Source organism: Zea mays, chromosome 4, assembly GCF_902167145.1.
Source record: "Zea mays cultivar B73 chromosome 4, Zm-B73-REFERENCE-NAM-5.0, whole genome shotgun sequence".
NCBI lineage: Eukaryota > Viridiplantae > Streptophyta > Magnoliopsida > Poales > Poaceae > Zea > Zea mays.
In genome coordinates this window covers 44,368,756-44,381,507 of record NC_050099.1, presented here as the reverse complement: position 1 = coordinate 44,381,507, position 12,752 = coordinate 44,368,756, and the positions used below count along the sequence as shown (strand labels likewise).

Sequence of the window (12,752 nt, the reverse complement as noted above, 5' to 3'; positions counted from 1 at the left end):
AATATTTCACAAGAAGCATGTATGTTGACAACCTTAAGGTGAACACGACATTATTGCAAGTTAATTTGTTGTCATGGTACACGAATGAACCAGAATCACAAATGCTATTGGGGACAACACAAGAGCCTGGTGATGATGCAACAGAGTCTTAAACAAATAATTGGAAAAAAAATAATGCAACAAACATGCAAATGGATATTTGAGAGCAACTTTATTTGTTGAAATGAGTTTTATTTTTCAAATTTATTTGCTCCTTAAAGCTGGGCACAACTTTAGCAGCCAAAGCAAGCAAAAAAGGTAGACCTGGTGCTAGAGGATCCTACATGAATGAGGTCTAGGGAAGTAAAAAAACCAAGGCAAGCCATCCTCCCACACATGCGGAGAGGCTACTTCGAATACTCAACCTGCACCAGGAATGTCCTTCTCAACTAAAGCAAGCAAGCAAGGAATTTTTTATGGTGCGACATGCTATCTAGTCACCAACCTCTGATCAAGGTCTGGTTAATGGACATCAGGAGCCATATAAAACTACAGATTGTCTCTAACACAGGATAGAAGCTATGCATGTGAACTTCCCCTAGCATGCAGTTGTATCAGTAACAAAAGGCCTTTCTGGGGTGTAAAAATCATATTAAAGTTGAAAAATTCTTAGGTTAAATTTCAATAGAGCATATGCAAAGGTGTTCACATGTACCTTTAGTAATAAGAAGAATTTACACATGAGAGGCACCAAATGCCCCAGAGAATCCAACTCTCTGCTTGCAAACAAATGATAGATACAAGTGATAAAGGAATTCAATAGATAATGTGGGGTCTAAAAAGTAATGATCCCAAGTTGCCCAGACAAGTTTAGCAATTATTTCCACCATGAAACTGGGATTGATAGTGTTTTGAGGCCATGAACCCCTATATTGGAGATCATCGTAATAAGTCCTAACACAAATGGGCATCTATAATACCCAGACATGCTTGAACTGGATAATTCTATAATCCATATAGGAAACCAACAATATGTCGGTACCTGAAAGATCGTAGCAGCATAGTATAGTTGACCACTAACCTACATATACAAATTAGCCAGGATAAGTTGAAAACCATTCATATTTATTTTAGAGAAAAGAACGACATGTTACTGAAAGCACAAGAACATCAAACAACAGTTGTAGCTAAACAGAGGTTACACCGCTTAAAAGACTGGGACAGGGCATCATATGATCTGCAAACAAAAAAATTAGAAAATATCTCAACTCGTGCTCGACCACTGATATCATGCAAAGGTACAGTACATGCACGAAATAGAGAACTCATACACGCTCCTCCTATGGGGGGGTGCGCGCATCTGCGCCGCAGCCGTAGCCCGGTCTCTGTCTGGCCGTCTCTGTGTACATATGGTAGATTTGTCAGTAGCTGCTCCCGCTGTTGGTGAAGGATGGGGGAACGAAAGAGCAAGGAGATCTAGATTTTTTTTTACCGTGTGCTCCTTGCTTGTTCCATCTCCCTCCGTCGCGTTGGTTGCTCCCCGGCAGGATCACTCTTCTTTTTTCCGGTTGTGATTCGACATTTCCGGTGTGAACTGGCATTATGCTCCGCACCAAGAACCTGTAACCCATTGTTGTAGTCTCAGTTTGCTTTCCTCAGTTGCCCGTGTCCATTCCTCTGAGCTCTCCAACCGTGCTGTACTGCTCCCTCTAGGCTGCTAAGCAGGGGGACGACGGTATATGCCTGACCCACTGCCACAGCCACAGGGATGAAAATGGAAACTCGACGCAAACAAGATTGGCTTCAGATAAGCCCAAATCCAGATATACAGACATATGTAGAACGGCTCTAATATGAAGTTAGGATGCAGTGGTTCTCTAATAGAGAACTTATTGCGCTCAGTATGTTCACTGTCGATCATCTGGGGAAAGGGTCATCATATCCTCAACTGAACACAGGGGAGACTGAACCCAGGAGCGTTCTCCCGGTAGGTCGACTGCTCTCGTTAAGATTTGCCAAATACGCATTTGAATCGTTTGTGCACAAATATAAAAACGTTCTCAAGAAAAGAAATGCGACAGATTAAACATGACACAAGATGGCAGAGATGATTAGATAGAGCTAATATAGTTTGAGCCATCATGGCGGCCATTCAAACCAATAGGGAAACAATTTTGTCGTCATTTCATCTCCACACCAACAACATAGCAGCACCAATGGCGTGACTGAACCACACCCTTGTTCAAAGATGAATCCAGATCGAAGAACACGAATCCAGACAGAAAACGAGAAAAGGCAGACATACCGAAATGGGGAAAAGTCAACGACGGGGCAAAAATAAATCAAAACAACTGTAGGGCGCTACAGAGACAGACTTGAGGCGGAGCATTGGGTGCATCAGATCTCCAAGGTGAAAAGGGTGTGACATCACAGAGAAAAGGCACCCAGATGTGGACCGTGTTCCTGCTCGTCTCCCAGCCCCCCCTCTTCCAGCGATCTCCTCTCGCTTAGAGAACCGGGCTGCCGTTCGGACGGTGTGCGGGGTGGCGGCGCCAAGGACCCACGGCGAGGTGGTGACGGGGAGGGGGGCAATCGCGGGCCGGGGGCGGCGACGCGTGCGAGCGCATCGCGGGCAGCGGAAATGGAGCGGGAGACGCAGACGCGAGGAGTACAGGGGCGGGGGCGAGGATCCTTGGAGGTGGTGTCGAGGGCGCGGCGGCGAAAATGGTGGAGGCACGGCGCGACAATCCTGGGAGGCGGAGGCGCGGTGCGAAAATCTGGCGTTCGCGGGCGGGCGGGCGGGGTAGAGAGGCGGGGGCAGTCTACACTCCTCTCTTAATAGTTAGTAGAGATATTTTTATAAAAGAATTTTTATGACAAATCGGTGCAGATAAATATTAGGTTTCAAAACTAAATAGCAAAATGGTTATTTGTAGTCAAAATTTTATAAGTTTGACTCGAACATTGTCCGAAACAATAACTAATAGGACGCCGGAGAGAGTAACTGACTAAGCTACTAGCTACAATAAAGACTTGTACAATCCCAAGCCCTTTAACCGGTTTTCCAATTATAAGGGATAAATAAGATACTGCACGATACAAATTTAAGCCCTTAGATTATAAATGTAGTTACGAGACAATATGTACATAGAATCATGTAGAGATAAGCTCTTCACGAAGAGATGTCTCTTGTACTTTTTACTGAACCTCTAAAACCCCTTAAAAGACACTATATTAAATAAAGTGGTACATGCCTTAATAACTAAGAAACAAAATGGTTGTGCAATCAAACTTAGGTTTTTCTCAGATCGTGTAGGATTTGTATTTGTAGATGATATTGTTTGTTTAGTGAAATTTAAAATAGGGAATAAGATAAGAGATGAGATAGGGACAGCCTTACAATACAAGCGTTACAATACAATTAAATGTTAAATGGATGCCTCGACCATACAGCTCCGGCAGGTCTCCCATCCAAACAAGCCCGTACTGCCGTTAGGCCATAATTGGTTGATTGTTGGGTCAGACGAGCTAATTCACTGTGGAGCTGTTTTAAACTTTATTATTTTTTTTGAATCTCACGTCCAAGATGATTCTGATGTCTTAAACTTTATTTATTATTTTTTATAAAAAAAGTCCCGTGCGCTCCGCGAGGGAGGATTTGATTAATGGTCTCGACCACAAGAGTAGTCCTTGCTGTTCTTAAAATAAAATAAAACGATCAACATGTCTACAGTTCTTTTATTAATCATTGCGGCCGGTGCCCATCGTCACTTCCATACCATTCGTGAACGCGGCGCGCCACTGCAAAACATAAAAATTAAAATAGAGCACCGGGGGCAACAGATGGAAAACAAACTCCAGCGCTTCAACGGTTCAACCAAACATAAATAGACCACGAGAGTCGTTTTATTGAAATAAAAGGGAAAATATCCAAATCAGACCCTTCACATATAGACGATGTTCATATAACCTCTTAAAGTATTTTTTAGCTTGACCTTTTTTTTTCAAATAAAATACATCTTGTTACATAATTATAATTAAGTAAATAAAAATTACATAACTTATAAAATACAAATAAAAATTACTAAATCTACAAGATTACATAGTTCGTAAATAGAATCTAATTGTCGTACAAGTCCTAGATATGTTCCATTAAATTGTTTTCGAGTTGAAGAATGACTACAAACCTCGTAGGTTTTTTAGGGGTGATGCTTAGTGCTGCGACAGAGGACTCGACTATCTCATAGTCATATATAATATATGTTCATCCACGTCTATTCTCAATGAACATGTTGTGCATAACTCTACATGCATGTATGATCACACAAATACTTGGTGAGAAAAAAGAACGACTTAAGCTAGCGAGAATATCTAAGCGATACTTGAAGTCCCCAAATATTGTCTCAGCGTCCTTCCGCGTACCCTTCTAGCATGCAACAAATATATATTATTTTGGAGTATGTGGGATAGGTGTGGTCATCGCAAACACCAAACGCCAGGTGCAAGATACCATTAGCGAGATAGTACTCTTGGTTGTACTCATATATATTCACCGTGAAGTTTACTTTTGGTGCTCGTCCCTTAAGCACGTTAGTGAATAATGACGATCGGTTGTTGACATCGTTGTTCGAGCTTGCTATAACAAAAAAAATATGCCAAATCCATAAGTCGTACGAGGCAAGCACTTTGGGCATGATGGTCAGGGATCCAATGTCTCCCTATTAAACTGTCTTTCCATCCAATGGGTCAGTTCCTTCACTTCTAATGTATGTAATCTAACTACGTATCATACTAGAAAATCCCCTCTCCTATATCTTAGCTAAAAGATGTCTAATATCATCAACGGTAGAACGATGACTATACTTCTCATCAAAACATGAAATGACATCCCTACAAAAATATTTAATACACTATAAGGTCAAGCTTTTCTCTATTTTGGTATACTCATCAATGGAGCCAGCAATGACGTGCGTAAGTATGTGGAGGGCTACAACGCATTTTTAACCATTGTGGTTGATTGCATCGACTCTAAGAGTGAAGTAGGAGTACTGCTCACTCAACCTCTTCATGATTTGAAGAAAGAGACTCCTCCGCATGTGGTACATTTGATGGAAGTAGAGCAGATGATAGACACATGGGTTGTTGAAGTAGTCTTGCATTAGCCGGTTGTATACTGCTTTACGATCCCAAATAATGTAGCTCTACTGTTGCTCCCTTCACCTCCCTCTCATTGAAGACCCAAAGGCAAGCTTCATCATTGTATCCATCATAGGTTGATGTAGCATATTGAGTACCTCATCTTTGGTCATCTTAAAGTTAGAGCTAGAGAAAGACACGACGAGAATAGTTTGGTGGAATGAAAAGGAGAGTGAGAAGAGTGAAATAGAAAGTGATAGGAGCAAAATGGAGAGTGAAGACTGTAAATGAAACCAAACAACATTCTATTTATAGGTTGGGTTCTAATATTTTTTATTTTTTATTGTTTCTTTCCAAAATTTCTAAACCACAAATAGTTAAAAATGTTACAAATTATTGTATTTGTATCAATCCAAGGGGTGCGACAGATAATTCTCAAGGGACACACCCCTTGGGAACTCACCCCTTCATATGTATATAAACATAACCCCTGCTGCAATAAAGGAACAACTGTCATTCTCTCCATTCTCTCGAGTCTTGTTTTCAGTGCGCTCTAACCTTTACTCTCCACCGAGCGGTTTCGGTCATGGCAGTCTGGTTGTAACCGGCGATGGCTAATCTCCATCGAGCGCACGAAGGCCGCAGGTTCGGGACCTGCATGGGCACGGCGGAGACGACATCCCATGGTGGGCGGTGTAGAGTCTGGCGAGGAACCACCGTGGTGCACGTCAGTCGCGGAGACCGTGAGCGACCACTCGGCAACAACGAACCGCTCATAGCCGACAAGCGCGCGCAGAAGGCTTAGAACGCCTGTATAAGGTGATTCTGTTTGCTCTCCAAAGGAACTGGCAGGTTGCTACATATTATACTTCCTTGGCATCCCTGGTGCGCGAGCACAACCCACCCATCCAGAGTGCGGCCATGGCACGTCCCTGGCCTGACGCTTCTTGGCGTGCGGGTGCTGCCCCGACCACGGCACGGGCGCAGTCCTAACTCGGCGAGCCCGGCCCGCCTCGGATGCTGCTCCGTTGAGAGCATATCCCGACATCGAGCGCTGCTCTGGCAATGCGCTCAGCCTCTGCGTGGGGGCGGTCATGGCAAGGGCACATCCCTAGCAAGTCACGATCCTAGCGCGGACGTGACCCTAGTGGCATCAGTGAGGCTATGGCCTGGCACATCCTTACACGATGCGGCCACAACCGGCTGCTCCCTGGCAGAGTGGGCACGACCTAGCCGGCTTGGACTCAGTGACGACAGCGGTGTGCCCGACGATGCCCTCACGACGACCGAAAGGCCGAGCGGTTCCAACCAAAGTCGGTGTGGGAAGACACCAGCACCACGACGGTGATGGGAGGCCACTGCGCGGGCAGGCGCGGCCTCGACCTGCTGCAGGCGAGCGGGAGCGGCTCTGGCGCGGACATAGCGCGTCACCGGCAAGGAGCGGTCCCGGCTAACTGGCTCCAGTCGGCCACGACATGACGCGGGCGTGACTCCGGCGGGCCACGCTCAGGCGCGAGAGGGAAGCCACTAGACGCTGACGCGGGCGTGACTCCGGCCAGCCGCCAGGCGCTGCGCGGCCGTGGCCATGGCGAGCCCCGACCAGACGGTGGATGGCGCTGGCGCCTGGTGGGACCACAACCGTCAATGCAACAAACACGTTGGAAGCCTGGAAGCCATGGCTTTGTGTACGTACATGTATAGATGTCCAAATGGGCCACTCGGCACGGACCCGGCTCGAACCCGTTTCGGCCCGGTACAAATAGGGCCGGGCCAGGCACGGCCCGTTGATGCTTCGGGCCGGGTCGGGCTGGCCCACGTGCCTAGGGACATGCCCAAACCCGGCACGCACAGAGAAAAATCGTGTCGGGCTGGCCCGTTGGCCCGGTGGGCCTCAACGGACCGGACCGGGCACTGACCCGAACCAACAGTAGAGCGGTATATAAATACATATATTTAACAAAATTAATCATATATAACAACATATTATTTACATATATTAAGACAACAAAATATTTATGTATGCATTTTATATTTATGTATGCATTTTATATATGTTTGGCCGCATATTTAGTATTTACATATTAGGAGAGAATTAAATGTATTTACATATTTAGTATTTACATAAATATGCGGGCCGCCGTCGGGCCGACCCATTTATCGGGCCGGGCCGGGCCAAAGCACGCGGGCCGCCGTATCTGCCCATACCCGGCCCGCTAAACGGGTCGTGCCGGCCCGGGCCCGTAACCGATCGTGCCGGGCCGTGTTTGGACCGGGCTAAATTCGTATCGTGCCACGGGCCAAACGGGCGGCCCGCACCGTTTGGACATCTATACGTACATGTACATCAACGGTCTTTTATTTCTGTCATCCATTTCCATCTACCTATACGATGTACTAGTACGTATACGTACGTACAACATGAGATGACCGGTTGAATCTGGATCCGCGGGAGGTCGACGCGATGGGGTCGTCGCATGCAGGTACCGGTTCACCGAAACGGTTGTCGTCCCAGCATTCGACACCGTGTACCATTATTTATTTATTTATTTATTTATTTATTTATTTATTTTCTCTTGAAATGCATTTTGCATTAAAAAAAGGTCATATACATATAAATATGTGTATTTGATATGCATGATGAATCCTTTAAATTTTATTTTCTTAAATGGATTTATTTTATACAGACACATATCATTATTTGGATTTGAACATAAGGTGATAGAGTCATAGACGTTGATTGCGTTTTATTCTCATGAATAATCCTGCCCAGAGACCATGTCTAATGCAGCGATTAGTTTCGCCTGTCACTGAGAGGTCTACACTATGTACCAACCACATGGTGATTACCTACATGTGTTTATCTCAAAAGAATGGTTGTGATACTTGGAGATCATTATCTTTAAATTTCTTTTTAGAAATTTAATTCCAGCATTTTGGGGATTGAACCCTCGAGGTTCATCATAATTCCTCGCTGGCTATGTGAGCCACGTAGGACGTTGCGGTCACGCTAGCAACGCAAAGAATTCTTTTAATTAAGTTCTACTTAATTAAACGATGAATTCTTGCAAAATATGACACATATCTTGATCTTGGGATATTTCAACACATGATGGAGATCTAGGCTTTGGCTGCAATAAGTTCTTTGAATTTATTTGCCCTGAGACCAAGCTTTTAGGCAACAAAATGTTATTTGCCCATCAGTAAGAGGTCTACATCATATGGTTATGATGATTACCTATGTGTTCTTCCAAGTAGATATGTTGGAGATGTGATGTTGGTTATTCACCTTTATGGTGATTTCCATTTTATTTTTAAAATTTTGGTCAAGCACAGGGTAGTGGAGTCCTAAGCATTGGCTGCGGTATGTTCCTTAAATATATCAGCCTAGAGACTATGCTTTCAGGCAGCAAAATGTTTTGCCCACTACTGGGAGATCTACTCCATTGTTTAATTACATGGAGATTATCTACGTTGTGTACACCAATTTTCAAAAATCTATGGTACACTTTATGAGACACCTGGAATTCTCCAACATATAAAGATATAATATAATTTGCGGCAAAGTTGCAACAACAAACAAAAATGGTTAAGCCATTTGAAGGATAAATATTTAATAGAGATTGATGAACTCGCCTAATGGGCTTAATTATCCTTAATGTTCATTGGATATGTTCATTTCATTTTTGCATGACATGGGAATTCACCTCTTCATTTTGGAGGAAATGAGATGCTCTCTTTCTCTTACGGTTCTTATGAAAAGAACTTATGTGCTTTTGCGGCTTGATATGCAACCACAAAATGAATAGCAAAGAAAATCATAAGACTTGTGGACTTATGAGTATGTGTCTACATTATGTTGTAGACTAACACTTTGTATTCAAATATTTTTGCTTGAAAGCAAATATATAAGCACATTAAAAAGGGAAGGGCAATGAGTATGACAAACTCTTTTGTCATTACACTATACGTGGTATAGTGTTGTATGCCTAAGCATCTAATCATGTATATGAAATCCCAATAGATGTATACTACTCATGAAAGCTAAGATATGAAGTGTACTTCAATCTTCCATCTGACATGATAACAGTGGTTAGTTGTGTAATTCATGATTTGGACTAATCATATAACAACACTTCTTTTTCTAAGAGAAGACCACTTTGTTAGATGATTTGCTTTTGAGTAATATTTAAATGATGCATGAGATTTGGTATAATCTCATAATTGATGTTGTGATAGGTTCAACTCATACGATGTGAGTTGAACACACTCATGTGATTTGAGTGTAAAAACTCATATGAATTTGAGTTAAACAAACTCATCTATTGGAGTTGATCACTCATGTGATTTGAGTTGAACAAACTCATCGATTAGAGTTGAACCAACTCATCAAGGGAGTTGAGGACTCATTGATTTGAGTTGTGCAAACTTGTACAGGGATTCTTCCAATTGAGGAAGAAACATGCAATGTGGAGAATTGAGCCACAAACTTTATAAGTGGGGAAACAAAATATTCTCATATTCCTTTGGAAAGAGGAAAGAATATTTTAACAATCGCTTCGCGCGATATCATGATATGTTAATATCTAGTCCCCTTTTGGTAATGGAAGTATCAACGATGTGTTGATATATCCTAATTTATCTTACCTAATTATAGAGATATCCATAAAATTACTATCATGTGGAAATACAAGGTGATAGTGATGGATATTGCATATGTTTCTCAGAAACATTTCTTATGGACTGTATTCTACATACATCCTCCCATACAAAGTGTTGCATATGTTATAACTTTTCAAGTGATGATACTTACCATGCTGGGTAAGATTGAATTGGTCATCCCATTGTTGGGATGAAATGAAAAGTTATGAACAATTCTATTGGTCATTTTTTCCCATAAGATGGATACTTGATGAGTATCATCGAGAATGAGATTTTAAGTCCCTCTTATCTTAAAATTTTAAGTCCCTCTTATCTTAAAATCTGATCTGAATTTGGTTAAGTTCTTTGAATTATTTCAAAGGAACAAGTGTGGTCCATTACAGAGTTGTATGGACATTGAAGGCTTTATATGGTTATTGGTGCATCTATATGATGACCTCAAGTGTGTCCTTCGGACAACACATGACCATTAAGTAATAATGTCTCAAGCTTGAGCACATTAGCCTCCACACTACTGAATTTACCAAATGTGCTTACAATGATGATTGTTTGTCTTGGTATTCAGAATGATATCCATAAAGGATATGATGAATCTGTGATAGATTCGAAAATTTCAGATCATTAGTGACCATCAGTAATGAATTGTCATTTCCAACTGGTTATGGTTGGAGTCAGGAAGTTTTGCACGCTCCTGACTTGTGATTAACTGCATGTACTGGATGTACAAGTTCCCATATGGTTTTTAGTACGTGGGAATCCGTGAAAGATTTCCCATGCGTACATGGGGTATGTTTTCCCAATCTCACCACCGCAGCGTACATGTATGGGCACACAGAAAGTTGGGGATCTATGTGAGAATTCATTCTCCGTCGATCATTAAGTCTTAGAATCTCTTCATGAGAATCTATTTATGGCCCGTACACTTGCTTAAATCATGAGCTTTTCCAGACATTAGGGGGAGATTTCGAGTACCAAAATGAATGCCAGGAAATTATAATGAATGCCATAAGCATTCAGGCTTAGGATCACATACTAAAACTTAACCTTTGGGTTCGAATGATTTGAAAGAAGTTGCAAATTGACTGCCATGTGCATTTACTATGAGGTGTTACTCAAATTAATCCTATGAGGAAGTGCCAGAAAGAGTGGTTACATGGAAACCCACTTAACTCCCTATTGCAACGTTGTTGTAAATAAGAGGGGGAGAAGTATGGTCACAAATTGGGATTAAGATGCTTGCAAGCAGCTGAAGGCTAGACCTTCCGAGATAGTAAATGCAGACCATCTATTCGTTGGTAACCAACCTAGTGTTGGTGGACACCTAAAGGATATTGATTATCCTGTGAATGGAAGACATTCACAACCTAGCTCAGTGCGCACTGATGAGGCTAGGTTATCGAAAGCCCTTGATTCTCGTTTTGGGATTTCACGAGGAATCATAAGGGTACATAAAAAATGACTTTATGTCAACTAGAGAATTGTGTTATTTAAAAGCTATAAGTGTCGACACATATATCTCAGCAATTGTATATGCGCTCCAAGTGATCCAAAAGACTATGGCCATAGCAGAGCACGAGTATGCTCAAACTGGATCTTGTTGAGTGATACAATGCTGCAGAGATAGCCTTGCTCATCGGAAAGAAGTGTTAACTTATTTTCACTTCAAGGTATCTTACTATGGATACAAGTTTGTTTTCATGGGCTTGGAAACAATGAGGTGGTGAGAAAGCATGGCTAGTAGCAACTGGGTTTATACGCAAACCCAAGCATTATTTTAAATGCTATAAATTCTCTTCTACCGTGAGTAGTAAAATTCCGATACAATACAAAGGGCAGTAAATCATCTATCTGTGCAGTTGATAGATGTAGTGACAACATATGCATATGTGGTCACTAGATTATGGTATATGTGGAGTCTTGAAGGATTTCAAATACATAATCACCAATCACAAATTTGCAATGCTTGGAAAGTCTTTGTGACTTAGAGCATCCTGGTCAAATATGGTACATTCGACCTAGTGAATCCTTCTTTCTGAAAGGATACACAAAGTATGGTATGTTCAGTGTAAATATGTGCAGCATATTTTAAACATACATTACTTATCGACGAAGTTCAAGATAGAGGACATGAACTGAAAAAGATTTCCAATTCAAAGTAAACTATCTTGAGTATCTTGGAAACAAAGTTGTCTATATCCAACGTATATTGAAGAAATTCAATACAATGGAATCATAGTTATTTGATTCTTTCAGATCATGAGATGTGCTATTGTATCTTGCAAGAGCATCCGGCCGGATATTGCTTTGCAAAGATTTGCTAGCTAACAGCACATGAGATTGAGTTATGATCTCCAGGTGTACTCATGCTCTCCTTATGTTTGGATATATTGATCTTGGATATCTATAGAAGATCCCCAAGTACAAGATCAATGACATACTTCTGGTAAGTTGAACCATTTGTTTGATAAATGTCGATCAACAGAGATTAATGGTCACTTACACACAGAATGATATACTACATACTGAGGATATATGGTGGTCATGATTTTATATCACTGACCTTATTGTCTATAAAGATAATATTACTTTGTGTTGTTTAGATGTAAAACAAGTTACGAACTAAGTCTCTACCTTACTCCACATTTTAAATGTGTTTGAGAGCAGGTATGGGATGACTTAGTAATTTGCAAAGATCATGGGAGTTTCCTCTTGATCGAAAGAACTTGTTTATACATCGTGTTGTACTCTTTTCTTTGCATGAGTTTTTCCCTGCTTGGGTTTCTCATTCAAAGTTTTTAACGAGACAACATCAACACAAGGTCTATGTCGTATCATCTATTTTTCCCGTAGAGGTTTTCAAGGATGATACATTATGACATAATTATTGTTGTATTTGAACTAGGATATGAGTTTATATCCCTAGAGTTCAAATGGATCACCAATAGAGTATGACTACTCTCCTTATTTTTCCCGTTGGG

The 12,752-nt window shown here is 41.7% G+C and overlaps 1 non-coding gene and 1 pseudogene across 1 annotated transcript; both read right to left on the bottom strand.

The window, feature by feature from the left end:
- Positions 1–1,839: 1,839 nt before the first annotated feature.
- On the bottom strand, positions 1,840–1,925 carry LOC111591377 (uncharacterized; annotated as a pseudogene).
- Positions 1,926–2,084: 159 nt separating this feature from the next.
- Positions 2,085–2,170, bottom strand: LOC111591440 (small nucleolar RNA Z102/R77). The gene has a single exon (XR_004858072.1). It is a non-coding gene; the product is annotated as a small nucleolar RNA Z102/R77 (small nucleolar RNA).
- Positions 2,171–12,752: the final 10,582 nt, after the last annotated feature.